This window comes from Halichoerus grypus, chromosome 10, assembly GCF_964656455.1.
Source record: "Halichoerus grypus chromosome 10, mHalGry1.hap1.1, whole genome shotgun sequence".
NCBI classification, from domain to species: domain Eukaryota; kingdom Metazoa; phylum Chordata; class Mammalia; order Carnivora; family Phocidae; genus Halichoerus; species Halichoerus grypus.
Genome location: NC_135721.1, coordinates 1962699 through 1975818, shown reverse-complemented (window position 1 = coordinate 1975818; position 13120 = coordinate 1962699). Strand labels below are relative to the sequence as shown.

The 13120-nt window shown below is 52.7% G+C and overlaps 1 long non-coding RNA gene across 1 annotated transcript in view; it reads left to right on the top strand.

The window, feature by feature from the left end:
• LOC118524087 (uncharacterized) overlaps positions 1-13120 on the top strand; it is a 112278-nt gene that overhangs the window by 20585 nt on the left and 78573 nt on the right. The window contains exons 2-3 of the long non-coding RNA XR_013441559.1: positions 5922-6018; positions 12824-12975. This is a non-coding gene — a long non-coding RNA (uncharacterized LOC118524087). The remainder of the gene's footprint in view (positions 1-5921; positions 6019-12823; positions 12976-13120) is intronic.

Sequence of the window (13120 nt, the reverse complement as noted above, 5' to 3'; positions counted from 1 at the left end):
GGAACAAAGCCTTACGGCAAAGCAGAGGAGGCGCCTCATGCAATGGAATTGTCTGTAGGGACTGAGTGCACATGAGGGGGCTCTGCTGAGCCTCCCCGAGGTCAGGCTGCTCCTGGGGCAGGTTGCCCTGCCCTGCCCTGGGAAAGACCTTCTTCCTCCTTCTTCCCATCATGCTGCCCTTCAACCTGATGCCCAGAGGGTTGTTAAATTTCCAGGAAACACATGAACATCGGGTGCAGGGAGACTGTGAAAACAGTGTTGTCAGAGGCGTGATCCCTGTGGGAGGACGGGCTTTCCCCACTCCCCCTTGCCTGGGGGCTGACATCAGCTGCAGTAAGCCTGGCCTGGGACCGGTGGCTGCCTGTGTGCAGGGGGATCCTTACCCTCAACTCAGGTTGCAGAAATGCAGGCCAAGTGCCTTGGGGTTGGTTGTCTGCATGGCCCTGGAGCATGGGACAAGTGACCTGTCCTCCCAGCCGCAGACGCCAGACCACCATATGTCACCATTGTTCTGTCTCTGCTTCCTCTTCCATTCCCTTCACCGTGCTGGCCGTCAGCTAGGGGATACCGTCCACTTCCCGGCCAACCGCTCCGGGGCCACAGAGACTTGGACTGTGTCCCACCGGCCACCCCATGCCGTGACAGCGCCTGGGACACCAGAGGGCCCCTGGATATCGCGTGTGGAGCACACACCTAGAGGCACCAGCCCCTCCCTTGTATGTACACAGTAGAAATGGTGGGTCTTATTTTTGAAAACGTCGATGGCAAGACTCTTGCTCTACCTTTGGTTCATGAGTGGCCCTGCAGCGAGGCTCCTGCTCTCGGGGCCTCGTGTGGGAACCCGAGGAAAGGAACAGTATCTGTGGTTCCTGCTCTTTCAACACAAGAGACAACTTCTATCAGGATGATTTTTAACCCTTCTCTCTCTGCGTCTCCCTCAGATTCCATATGTAGAAGAAATGCGTTCACTAAATACTAACGTTTAACAAGAAATGGTTTGTTCCTCCCTTTTTCATCAAAGACATTGCCATGACTAACGGGAGTTCATGATCGGCAGACATGACCCGTGTCCGGCCCCCACCTGATGCCTCTGGTCAGGGGAAGGGCAGCAGTGTCCAAGCCCGCCCTCTTCCCCTGCGCCCGGTCCAGTTTAGACCTGTTTCTGCCCACTCCTGATGGCCAAGGCTGGTATCATCACCTCTAGCTCTAATGGAACTGTTTCATGAATACAAACTTATGGGGGCCCCTGCTCATCCCCTAAATGCCCCACTTGAGCACCGGCTACAAAATTGGTGGGGTCCAGTGGAAAATGAAAACACAAAGCCCTCTGTTCAGAGCTTATTAAGAATTTCAGGTCATCACAGGAAAGCCTCACCCCTGTGACTGCCCTGGTTTCGCTCTTTGTTTCTCAGCACTCCCAGGGATCCACTCTCCTTCAAGTGGGCGTTCTGGGTGATGCATAGAGGTACCGCCTCTAAGATGGGTATCTACGCCGGGGTTCCAAGTATTACCTAGTGACATAGGACGCACCCTATCCATTTCCTGAAGGTATAGTTTCTTCTCTCGAGAATCATATGCAGGTTTTGCCATGTGTGTCGGTACTGGGATTAGGGTATTTGTTGCAAATACATTTTTATTTACATAAATACGAATGCTCTTTGCGTATGGAGTCTCTCCCTCCCTCCCAAGTGCTTATGTGCCCGGCACCATGTTAGCTGCTGGGCGGGGGGCTCAATCAGACACCTATCCTCATAAATAGTACAAATGCAAAGTTGAAAATATGAGCACCTTAGGAAAGGTACAAGGTTATAGGAATTTGGAGAAGAATGTCAGTGCACTTGGCTGGGGACAGAGAGGACGTCACAGTTAAGCATCTGGAACTGGTCTGGCAAAGCTTCTCGGAATCCGCTTGCCTCACCCTCTCCAAGATGGCTCTTCCGTCTTGGAGAGGGAGAACTTCCTAGCTCATGAGACTCTGTCTCCTACAGAACTCATTATGCTGGGTGACAGAGAGGGAAAGGCAGACCAATCCTCACCGAAGTGACCTCTGTGTGAATATTTCAAGTTTAACTTGAAAAACAGGGGCTCTTCTGAAACCCTCCTAGGAAAGCATATCAAAACCCTACCTGAGGATTCCTCACTGTTTTACTTCCCAGAAATTGTCACCCTGTTGGTATTTGGGGTGTATTAAAGGATGTCGTTGGCACACGCTGCTAAATTTCCAGGTGTTGGCATCCTGGAAGACATGAATCTTTCCGATAATCTCAGGTGTGGATTATTTGCTCCACTGAGCCCCTGAACTTGTCAGAACCCTATGCCAGTTGGCATTCCCCATCTCACCTAAGTGTCAGGAAACCCAGGATGTCTGAGGGGACAGGCTTGGGCACACCTGACACTGTCCTTGCACCCCCCCTGCACTCCCGCACCCCCTCCAGGCTCTGCTCACCTCTGCTGGGCTTCCTTCTTAATGGGGGTCCGCCACGTGGCAGCCAGATGGCCACGGGCTGGCAAACCTCACTCAGGGATGGGAGGCAACTTTTCACTCCAGTTCTGGCCACAGTCCAAGGGAGGCTCTTCTTGCTCTGATTTGGGCCGTGTATGGCCTGGGGTGGGTGGGGGGTGGAGCAGGGTGGGTAAAGGGAGACTACACTTGAACAAAATGAATGGGGCAGGATCATTCTAGACCAGGGGAGGGGGACAGAATCTGGACAGACAACCACACTCCTTATTTCAAAAGGGATCATTGGGGACACAAGTTCGACACTTGTGCAGTATCATTTCCTCAAGCAGAGTTTTTGGCTGATTCCTTTGAGCAGTGAAATGTGGCTCGAGGGCCCAAACTGTGTCTTGTAAAGAAAGACAGCTTCTTTATCTTTTTTTTTTTAAATTTTTTATTATGTTAATCACCATACATTACATCAGTAGTTTTTGATGTAGTGTTCCATGATTCATTGTTTGTGCATAACACCCAGTGCTCCATGCAGAACGTGCCCTCTTTAATACCCATCACCAGGCTAACCCATCCTCCCACCCCCCTCCCCTCTAGAACCCTCAGTTTGTTTCTCAGAGTCCATAGTCTCTCATGGTTCGTCTCCCCCTCCGATTTCCTCCCCCTTCATTCTTCCCTTCCTGCTATCTTCTTCTTCTTCTTTTTTTTTAAACATATATTGTATTATTTGTTTCAGAGGTACAGATCTGAGATTTAACAGTCTTGCACAATTCACAGTGCTCACCATAGCACATACCCTCCCCAATGACTATCACCCAGTCACCCCATCCCTCCCACCCCACCCCCCACTCCAGCAACCCTCAGTTTGTTTCCTGAGATTAAGAATTCCTCATATCAGTGAGGTCATATGATACATGTCTTTCTCTGATTGACTTATTTTGCTCAGCATGATACCCTCCAGTTCCATCCACGTCATTGCAAATGGCAAGATTCATTCCTTTTGATGGCTGCATAATATTCCATTGTATATATATACACCACCTCTTCTTTTTTTTTTTTTTTAAAGATTTTATTTATTTATTTGAGAGAGAGAGAATGAGAGACAGAGAGCATGAGAGGGAGGAGGGTCAGAGGGAGAAGCAGACTCCCTGCCGAGCAGGGAGCCCGATGCGGGACTCAATCCCGGGACTCCAGGATCATGACCTGAGCCGAAGGCAGTCGCTTAACCAACTGAGCCACCCAGGTGCCCCCACCTCTTCTTTATCCATTCATCTGTTGATGGACATCTTGGCTCTTTCCACAGTTTGGCTAATGTGGACATTGCTGCTATAAACATCGGGGTGCACATAACCCTTCGGATCCCTACATTTGTATCTTTGGGGTAAATACCCAGTAGTGCAATTGCTGGATCGTATGGTAGCTCTATTTTCAACTTTTTGAGGAACCTCCATACTGTTTTCCAGAGTGGCTGCACCAGCTTGCATTCCCACCAACAGTGTAGGAGAGTTCCCCTTTCTCCGCATCCCCGCCAACATCTGTCATTTCCTGACTTGTTAATTTTAGCCATTCTGACTGGTGTGAGGTGATATCTCATTGAGGTTTTGATTTGGATTTCCCTGATGCTAAGAGATGCTGAGCACTTTTTCATGTGTCTGTTGGCCCTTTGGATGTCTTCTTTGGAAAAATGTCTGTTCATGTCTTCTGCCCATTTCTTGATTGGATCATTTGTTTTTTGGGTGTTGAGTTTAAGAAGTTCTTTATAGATTTTAGATACTAGCCCTTTATCTGATATGTCATTTGCAAATATCTTCTCCCACTCTGTCAGTTGTCTTTTGGTTTTGTTGATTGTTTCTAAGAAAGACAGCTTCTATTCTGAGATGAGACCTGAGCTGAAGTCAAGAGCCAGACACTTAACTGAACCACCCAGGAGCCCCGAGACAGCTTACATGGGAAGGCAATGTTGTTCCAGACGATCACCGATGGTTACCATGGGGCCGTGACTCGCTGGCAGGCTGGTGAAATGCTTGCAGGTGGCTGGAGGAGGTTTGGAAGAGACCGGATCAGGACCACTGCTTGCTAAGCTTCCTGGAGGGAGGGAAGTGTGCGCGGGGGCAGAGCGCCTGGCTGCGCTTGGGCGTCGGGCAGCCTGGCTCCTCGGTTCTGTCCTGACACAGGTGTGTGACCTGGGCAAGTTTATAAGCCCATCTGTGCCTCCAAAATAAGACACTGTACCAGATCCTTCTCCCCTGAAACTCTGTGTTTTCATGAATTGAGCCCCATCTGAGTAGCTGGGTTCCATCCACTTAGTATCTAAGTATGTGCATTCCTGGCGCGCTTCAGTGGGATAATTCAAGACGCTGTTGGCAGTTGGGGGACAGCAAGCTTCTAAAACATGAATTCTCTGAGTAAGACATACCGATAACTCATATGATCAGCACTCCTTTTCAGACTGCTCATGAAACAAAAGGCGGGCAAACTCTTGTCACACTCCTGAGCCAAGGGGCGCCCCCACAAGTGGGAACAGGGCTCTCATGACACAGCTGTGTGGCCTCCCCAGCCACCTGCCTGCCTGGGACTCAGTTTCCTCCTGTGTACACTGAGGGGGTTGGGCAGCATGATCTTGCAGATGCTTTCCAGCCCACCTGCTCTGTGGCCGCTCGACTTCCTTTGTCCATGAGAGGCAAACACGGACATGATCCAGTCTTCATCACTGGACTGGTGACCCTCCTTCCTTACCCTAAAGGAAGTGCAAAGGGCACATGTGTTATGGAAATACATTTGTACTTAATTTTAGGTGAAAAAAGCAGGTAATAAATTGCATGAATACTATGAGGCCATCTTTGTAAAAATATACCCACTTGAACATATTTGCAGGGGAGAGATACCAGGACAGTGAGATCTGGGGTTGCTTACTTTACTTTTTTGTTGTTGGTCTGTACTTTCTACTTTTTCTATAATGATAAGGCCTTATATGGAGCATTACATTTCATTTTGTTCATTTTGCAACTTTCATGTCTCAGAGTTTTGGGGGCATAATGAGGAGTCCTAACGCCAGGCTAGGAATCAATACTGAAGGGCCAGTTCCTGGTCACCCGAGGACTGATTTTCATTTCCTTGGAAGATAAAATTTCTTCCAGCACCTTCATGAGTGCAATGCAGCCTCCCTGCCTGGCCTTGGCTGGCCTCCCCCCACCCTACCCCCTGCAGTCGCCCAGGGCCCCAGCTGGTTGCCCTGGCCCTCTGCACCTGCAGAGCACTGCCCCCCACCCCTGCTCCTCCTCATGCAGCCTGCATCTCCTCACATGTGAGCTCCCTCCTCTTCCTCCTAAGACTCCCCGACAGAGGCCACCTCTTTTCTAAATTCTGACCAAAGCAACGAAATAAAAGGCAGCAGACGAGCTACCGCGTGCCACATTCCATCAAACATTCTATTTGATATAAAAAGCACTCTTGCTTTGATATTCCCCTCCAGGCTGCCCTGTGAAGGATGTGAAGTCAGGGACCACTCCTCGGCTGTCTGCGTTCCCCAGCACTGGCCAGAGCCTGCACACAGTAGGTGCTCAGGAAATGTGAGTGGTACTCGCTTTGAAATACGGTCGGAACAACCCTGGAGGCACTGTCATTTTAGGTGATGTGTTGCCTACTTTTTAAACTTTATGTTATGAAAAATTTCAAATATACTCAAAAGAAGAGAGACCAGCCCAATAACCCCCCCCACCTGTCACCTCCATCACCTGCCTCCAGTCAGTTCCGACCTTTTGTCAGCCTTATGCCATCTACCTGCCACTTTTTTTTTTTTCTTTTGCAAGACTATTTCTGTGCCAATCCCGGATATACCATTCCACCTGTAAATACTTCAATATATATCTTTAAATGACAAGGATTTTTTTCAAACACAGCTGTGTGATAACACCAGTCCTAGCTGTCCCTGGTAATTCCATATTTGTGAAGACATGTAAGCTTGGAGAAGAGGCAGGCAGGCAGGGACAGGCCGCTGTGAGGAGGAGAGCCGGGTCAGCCGGTGGGTCACGCGCCCCCACCCCACTGCTCGGTCAGCGGGTGGCTTTGGTAACCTGTGGGAATTCTGGGCCTCGGTTACCCGAGTTTTAATGTGAGGGGCCTGGTGTGCTTGCCTGAGGCAGAGGAATGAGGCAGTGTTTGTACTACTCTGGAGGTTGGGTCAGTGTTCTCGGCAGTTGGGGGGGCCACCCCCGCCAGGAGCCGGGCAGGGAGGGAAGTCCCCACGGAAGTTGGCTTCGTGGCCGCGGCCGCACCTGCTGAGCGCGGAGGCGGTGTCCTGGGCTGACTGGTCCCTGCTGAGTGAGGCAGGGTTTGAATGCGAGGCTCGGCCATCCTGCAGTGTTGGGGGTCCCTGGAGAAGAAGGGTCCACAGCCGAGTTTCCTGATCTATTCCTGGATCGCCAGCCCTGACTGAAGCATCACTATGGCAACGGGAGAAAGGAAACCAACGGGTTCAGGAATGAAATGTGTAAGGCACACCTAAACAGAGCAATAAGGGACATCTTTAGTTTTCCACATTATGGAGCATCTGTTGTTTACGGGATGTGGATGCAATCTTTTCCTTCCCCTTCGAGAGAGCTACTGGCCTAGAAGGAGATGAAAGAGAGCCCCCGAGGGATGATCAGAGGACCGGAGGCGAGGAGAAAACACAAAGGCCGCCTGGCGTTGCCCAGCCGCAGAACGCAGTCTGGTGCTCCCGGGGGGCGGGCTCGGAGCTCACTGCCCCGAGGGCGCGTGTGGTTCTGGCCCTGCTTGCTGGTCCACCCGGGTCTGGGTACCGGGCCCCGTGCTCGTGCTGGACGCGCAGGTGCAGGGGCCGTCAGAGGGGCCGCGGGCGCGCGCCTGTCCGGAATCACGGGGGTGCTCGGGAGGAGAGGGGGGCATGCCGCTGCGCGGGGGACACGCGGTGACTGCGGGCCTGGGTGCGGGGGACGGGGCACAGAGCGTGCGCGGGTGTGCGCAGGGTGCCGGGCTGGGGCGCGCCCCGCGGTAATGGTGGGGATGACCGTGCGTCCCCCTGGGCCGTACCCTGAGCGGGCGGCGGGCGTCGTTCCGTGCGGCCTGCGTGTCTCCCCGTGACAGCCCACCCTGCCCAGCCTCCCTCGGGGTGGCGGTCCCCACCGTGGGGACGAGGCCTCCCAGCCGCCCCCGCGCGCACTCCTCACATGTGCAGACCCATGCGCACACCTCACACGTGCATACACACCCCCCACACTCACATGTACACACCCCACACACGCACACACCCACACACAGGCTACAACTTACATACACGCTCATATTTCATTCACATATTCATTATCAGCAAATATTTATTGAATACCCGCTATGTGATACTTTCCAAGCTCTGAGGACACAGCTGTGGAAAAGGCACCGAACACCCGTGCCCTGCGGAACTTACGTTCTGGTTTACATAACTGGTCTACTCGTCCTGCGCAGCGAATCCAGCTTTGCAGAGATTTCTGGTTTCCAGGGAAGAACTGGGGCATTTGCACCAGACAAGGCTCCAGGCAGCCCATGGCGCTGGTGTTCTCACTCTTCCCCAGAGCTTCTGAAGCGGTGTGGACGAGGGCCTGCAGGCTCCGTGGCCAGCCAGCTCTGGGGACGGGGGCTGTCACCCAGGGGCCTTCCCTTCCCACCTCACGGTGCATATCCCATTACTCCCTCTGTACACACGCAGCGTCGGGCCTCCGGAAAGCTTAAATGAGAGCCCCCCAAGGTAGCAGTGCTGCCAAGTGGACAGTGGAAGCCAAGCTAGCTCCAAATCCAGCGCTCTGTCATGAATCGGTGCCCAGCGTCATGTCTAGGACAACGGGTGGAGAGCCTCCTGCCTCCCTTCAGAGCCATCTGACTCCACAGCTGGCTTCCGTCAACCTGATGCACCCCAAGGCAGAGCACATGACCTCCCTCCAAGGCGGGAGGAGGAAGGAGGGAAGTGCTGTTGGCCAGGCTCCATCGAGCCCCTGCTGGCCTCCCCCCGGCAGCCCATGGCGTGGCTCTGACCTCCAGGGACAGCAGTGCCCGCCGAGCATCTTTTCATGTGCTCACGGACTGTTCATGTCTCTTATTTGGAGAGATGTTTATTGAAAACCTTTGCCTATCTCTTTATTTGGGTTATTTGTGTTTTGTTGTTGAATTCTAGACACTCTATATACTCGGGAAACTAGATCGGATGTGTGATTTGAAAATACCTCCCTCCATCCTGCAGCTTATCTTTCCACTATCTCAAGTGTCTTTCGAAGTACATAAGTTTTTAATTTTGATGGAGTCTAATTTATCTGATTTCCTTTTGTTCCTTATGCTTTGGTGTCACGGGCAAGGACCGTCACCAAATTCAAGGTCATGGGAATTTACCCCTGTGCTTTCTTGTAAGAATTTTGCAGTTTTGGCTCTTAGGTTTTATACTTAGCTTTTTACTCAGTAATTTAACACGGCTCCTCACACTGACGTGGAGGACCACCATCCTTACTCTCTCTGTGCTGCTGTGTTGGCCTCCACAAGATTTGAATAACGTGAACTTGGGAAGGTGGATGTGAAGGAGCTCTCTGAGACACCTTTATGACAGAGTGGCTTCCCAGTTCCCAAGGCACAGAGCGTCCCTTGCGGTTGTGTTCATCCCACATGGCCTTGCCTTTAGGGTCCCGGACCACATACCTGGGGCAGGGGATGCTGCACCACGCTGGGTCCTGGCGGGCGTGCACCTGGGTCACGTGACTCCTCTCTCCCTGCTTCTGGGCTCCACTCCGTTCCCGCCTTGTCTGCTCGCTTTTCCTGCAAAGTGCAAGGATTCTTCTGCCGTGGTTTTCAGAGGAGTCCATCTCCTGGCCAAACAGGGCTCCAGGGCCCCTCCCTGAATAGTGCTTGATCACCCTGCCCTGGAAGATCTGACCTAAGAACGGGGCCCGGCTTCTTCTCCCAGACCTCGTGTCACCTCCTCTCTGATACCTTTCCAGAGCCCTTCCCAGGCAGAGCTGCCCTCTCTCTCAGTTTCTCTGTGTGTGTCTCTGCGTCTCTGTGTGTGTGTCTCTCTCTGTTTCTGTCTCTCTCTCTCTCTGTCTCTGTCCCTCTCTCCCCTCCTCTTTCCTCAGACTCTCCCAGCACTGTCTCCATGCCCCCTTCTCCCGCTGGGGAGGCCTGGCTGCACGGAGTGTGTCTCTGTTTCTGGACTGTAAGCTCCTTGTGGTTAGGGACAGGGTCCTGCGTCCTCAGAGCCTAGTAAGGGCCTCGCACACCCACGGTGCTCAGTACGTGTTGGGTAATGAATCGAGGAGACCCCAGTGGAGTCTTGGGAGCATACTTGTGATTTTGTTCTAAACCGAGAAGACCCCGGAGGCAGGGCAGGTGTGGTGGAGCTCTGTGGGGTGGCTCGACTGCGGCACGTTCCTGTTTCCCGAGAGCAGGACTGTGAGGGGAGCTTGGCAGGTTTCCGGAAGCATCTGCAGAGTCACTCCTCCTGCAGCTTTTCCCTTCCTGTGACTGGAAAACTGGGAAAGTGTAGCTGTCTGCGCCCTGCCGCCGCCCGGAGCTGCCAAGTCTGTGTGGGCACGAGAGCATTTGCATCGATTCCGATGAATCTGCTTTGGGGTGTTGGGCCCGTCTAGGGCTTCTGGATGCGTGGCATGTGTGGGCCCATCGCGGCCCGTTTCAACAGTGTGCCCCGGGGGGTGAAGCTGGTGCCTGGGGCGGACAGTTCAGCCCGACCCCCTCGAGGGGACGGGCCCTGCCTTGGCTTCCGCTCTGCTGGGTTCTCCCTGCAGGATGTGCTGGCAACGAGGTGGCCACGGTGGGCCGGCCACGGAGCACGGGGGGTCCACACCAGCGACTCTGCTCACTCCCAGAGCTGCGGGTCCTGGGGATTCAGGAAGGTCTGTTGGACCAGCCAGTTTTCTGGGATTTTCAGGTAAAGAACTGAAACCTAAGTGAGGGCAGAAGTGTGACCCTCGCAGGACCGGGACCGGGTGGGGTGGAGTGGGCGGCTGGTGCTCAGCAGCAGACTCTGTTCTCCCGTGAGGCCTTGGCGCCCTTCAGGAGAGCATCGCGGACTTCCTGCTGCCGATGGGTATGGGGGCTGTGGAATAACCCGTAGAAGGAAGGAAGCCAGAGCCCAGCATTTTACCCCAGGTGACGATGAGTGAGCTGTCCCGCTAGAATCCGGCTCTAAACCAAACCCAGCTCTTCCATCCACAGGCAAGGGGGCCTCCCGGCCCCCAGCAGCTGCTCATCGTCCAGGCCGCGCTCGGGTGTCGGTGCTGAGAAGGGCTGAGAAGGCTTCCACCACCAGAGGGCCGGTCAGCCGGTGCTGCCTCCACACGAAAACCAGCCGGCCACTTCGCAGCAGCCCTGATCAGACGCTCGAACGTTAGACCGGAAACTGTGAGACCTCCGGACGAGAACCAGGGGTGAGCTCCTTGACATCGGTCTTGGGGATGATGTTTTGAATCTGACACCAAAAACAAAGGCAACAAAAGCAAAAATAAACAAGTGGGACCACATCAAACTAAAAAGCTCCCACTCAGCAAAGGAAACTGCCAACAATCATGAAAGGCAACCTACAGGATGGGAGAGAATATTTGCCAACCACCTATCTGGTAAGAGGTTAATATCCAAAACACACAAGAAACTCACACAGCTCAATAGAATAAAGAACAAAAACCAACCAACCAACAAATACAAATTCAAGAATGAGCAGAGGACCCGAACCGACATTTCTCCAAAGAAGACACACAGGCGGCCAACACACTCATGCGAAGATGCTCAGCATCACTCGTCGTCGGGGAAAAGCAAGTCAGAACCACAAAGAGACACCGCCCGACACGGGTCAGGATGGGCTATCGTGAAGACGAGAGCTGACAGGCTAGCGAGGATGCTGGTGGGAGGGCAGGGGCTGCCAGTGGGATCTGGTAACCCCACTTCTGCATATTTATCCAAAGGAATTCATTTCATTTCCACGAGATATTCTGTTACTCGGCCTTAAAAAAGAAGGAGTTCCCGGGGGGCTCAGTTGGTTAAGTATTGGACTCTTAATTTCAGCTCAGATCATGATCTCAGGGTCCTGGGATGGAGCCCCGTGTTGGGCTCTGTGCTCAGCGGGGAGTCTGCTTGAGATTCTCTCTCCTTCTGCCCCTCCCCCGCTCTCTTTCTCTCTCAAATAAACAAATCTTTTTTTTTTTTTTTAAAGATTTTATTTATTTATTTATTTGAGAGAGAGAGAGAGAGAGAGAGAGAGAGAGAAACAGCATGAGAGGGGGAGGGTCAGAGGGAGAAGCAGGCTTCCCGCGGAGCAGGGAGCCCGATGCGGGACTCGATCCCAGGACTCCGGGATCATGACCTGAGCCGAAGGCAGTCGCTTAACCAACTGAGCCACCCAGGTGCCCTCAAATAAACAAATCTTAAAAAAAGAAGGGTTTCCTGTGAAACTGGAGGGTTTTATTTTTTTTAAAAAATTTTATTTATTTGAGAGAGAGAGAGCGAGCACAAGCAGGGGGAGATGCAGAGGGAAAAGGAGAAACAGGCTCCCCGACTAGCAGGGAGCCTGATGTGGGACTCGATCCCAGGACCCTGAGATCATGACCTGAGCCGGAGGCAGATGCAAGGCTTTTACTGGTGGGGTTGGTGCGGTGACAGGAGCGCGGGGCTGGACGGAGGCAGAGACAACACAAGGACCTTCGTGTTTTCCTCTGGTGAACGTTGATGTGCCCCGAGCAGTTCCTCTCGTGGGGGCTCCAGCTCCCTGACCTTTTCAGCAGGGCGGGAGCGTGAACCCCCGGTGCCCTGAGGCTCCCTGCCTGTCCCGACTTAACTCCTCCCCTGTACCCAGAGTGCCGGCTTGCACCATCCGCAGGCCAGTTGGGAAGACGGTCGTCCCAGGCCTGCTCTGGGCGCTTCATCTCCCCTGGAGCCCTGCCCGAGAAGGGATGCCGTGGGTCCTTAAAGACTGGATTGAGGAGGGGGCGCCTGGCTGGCTCAGTCGGTGGAGTGCGCAGCTCTTGCTTCCAGGGTTGTGAGTTCGAGTCCCACGTTGGGGGTAGAGATTACTTAAAAGATAATTTGATAAAATCCTTTAAAAAACATTAAGAAGATTGGATTTAGGGAGGGTTCGCTGTGGAGGCACCATTGACGGCCCAGCCAGTGCTACCCGGGGCCTATCTGTTCTGACCACTGGGTGTCTCAGACTCAAAATGTCTTAAAAAATGTCTTGGTGAAGTAAGAATAAAGTTAATTCCTTAGATTTTAAAAAAATCCTCACATTGTTATGACTTAAGAAATATAATCTCCTCTTTCACAAATCTCTCTTAGTCGAATAAAGACCTGTCCCTTCTCTGTAGAACCAAATGTTCTTTGTTCACAACTCAGGATCGCTCGCTTAGCCGCTCTCAGCAGCGCTGCCGGACGCGGACAGGACAGAACGTCACACGGGCTCATCTACTTTTGCAACAATGAGAGCGCGGACGGCCACTAAGGAAAATCCCCACAGGAGGATGTCAAGGCATTAACAAAAATCTCAGGTACAAACATGGGGGATTACCAGTATGTTTTAGATTCAAGTTCATTTTCATAATGGGCTTCATTTTCCTTGGATTCTACAGGGTTTTGGCCTCTGCCACGAGGAATAAGCTCTCCTCCCAATAACTTAGGATTGGCCCTTTGTAG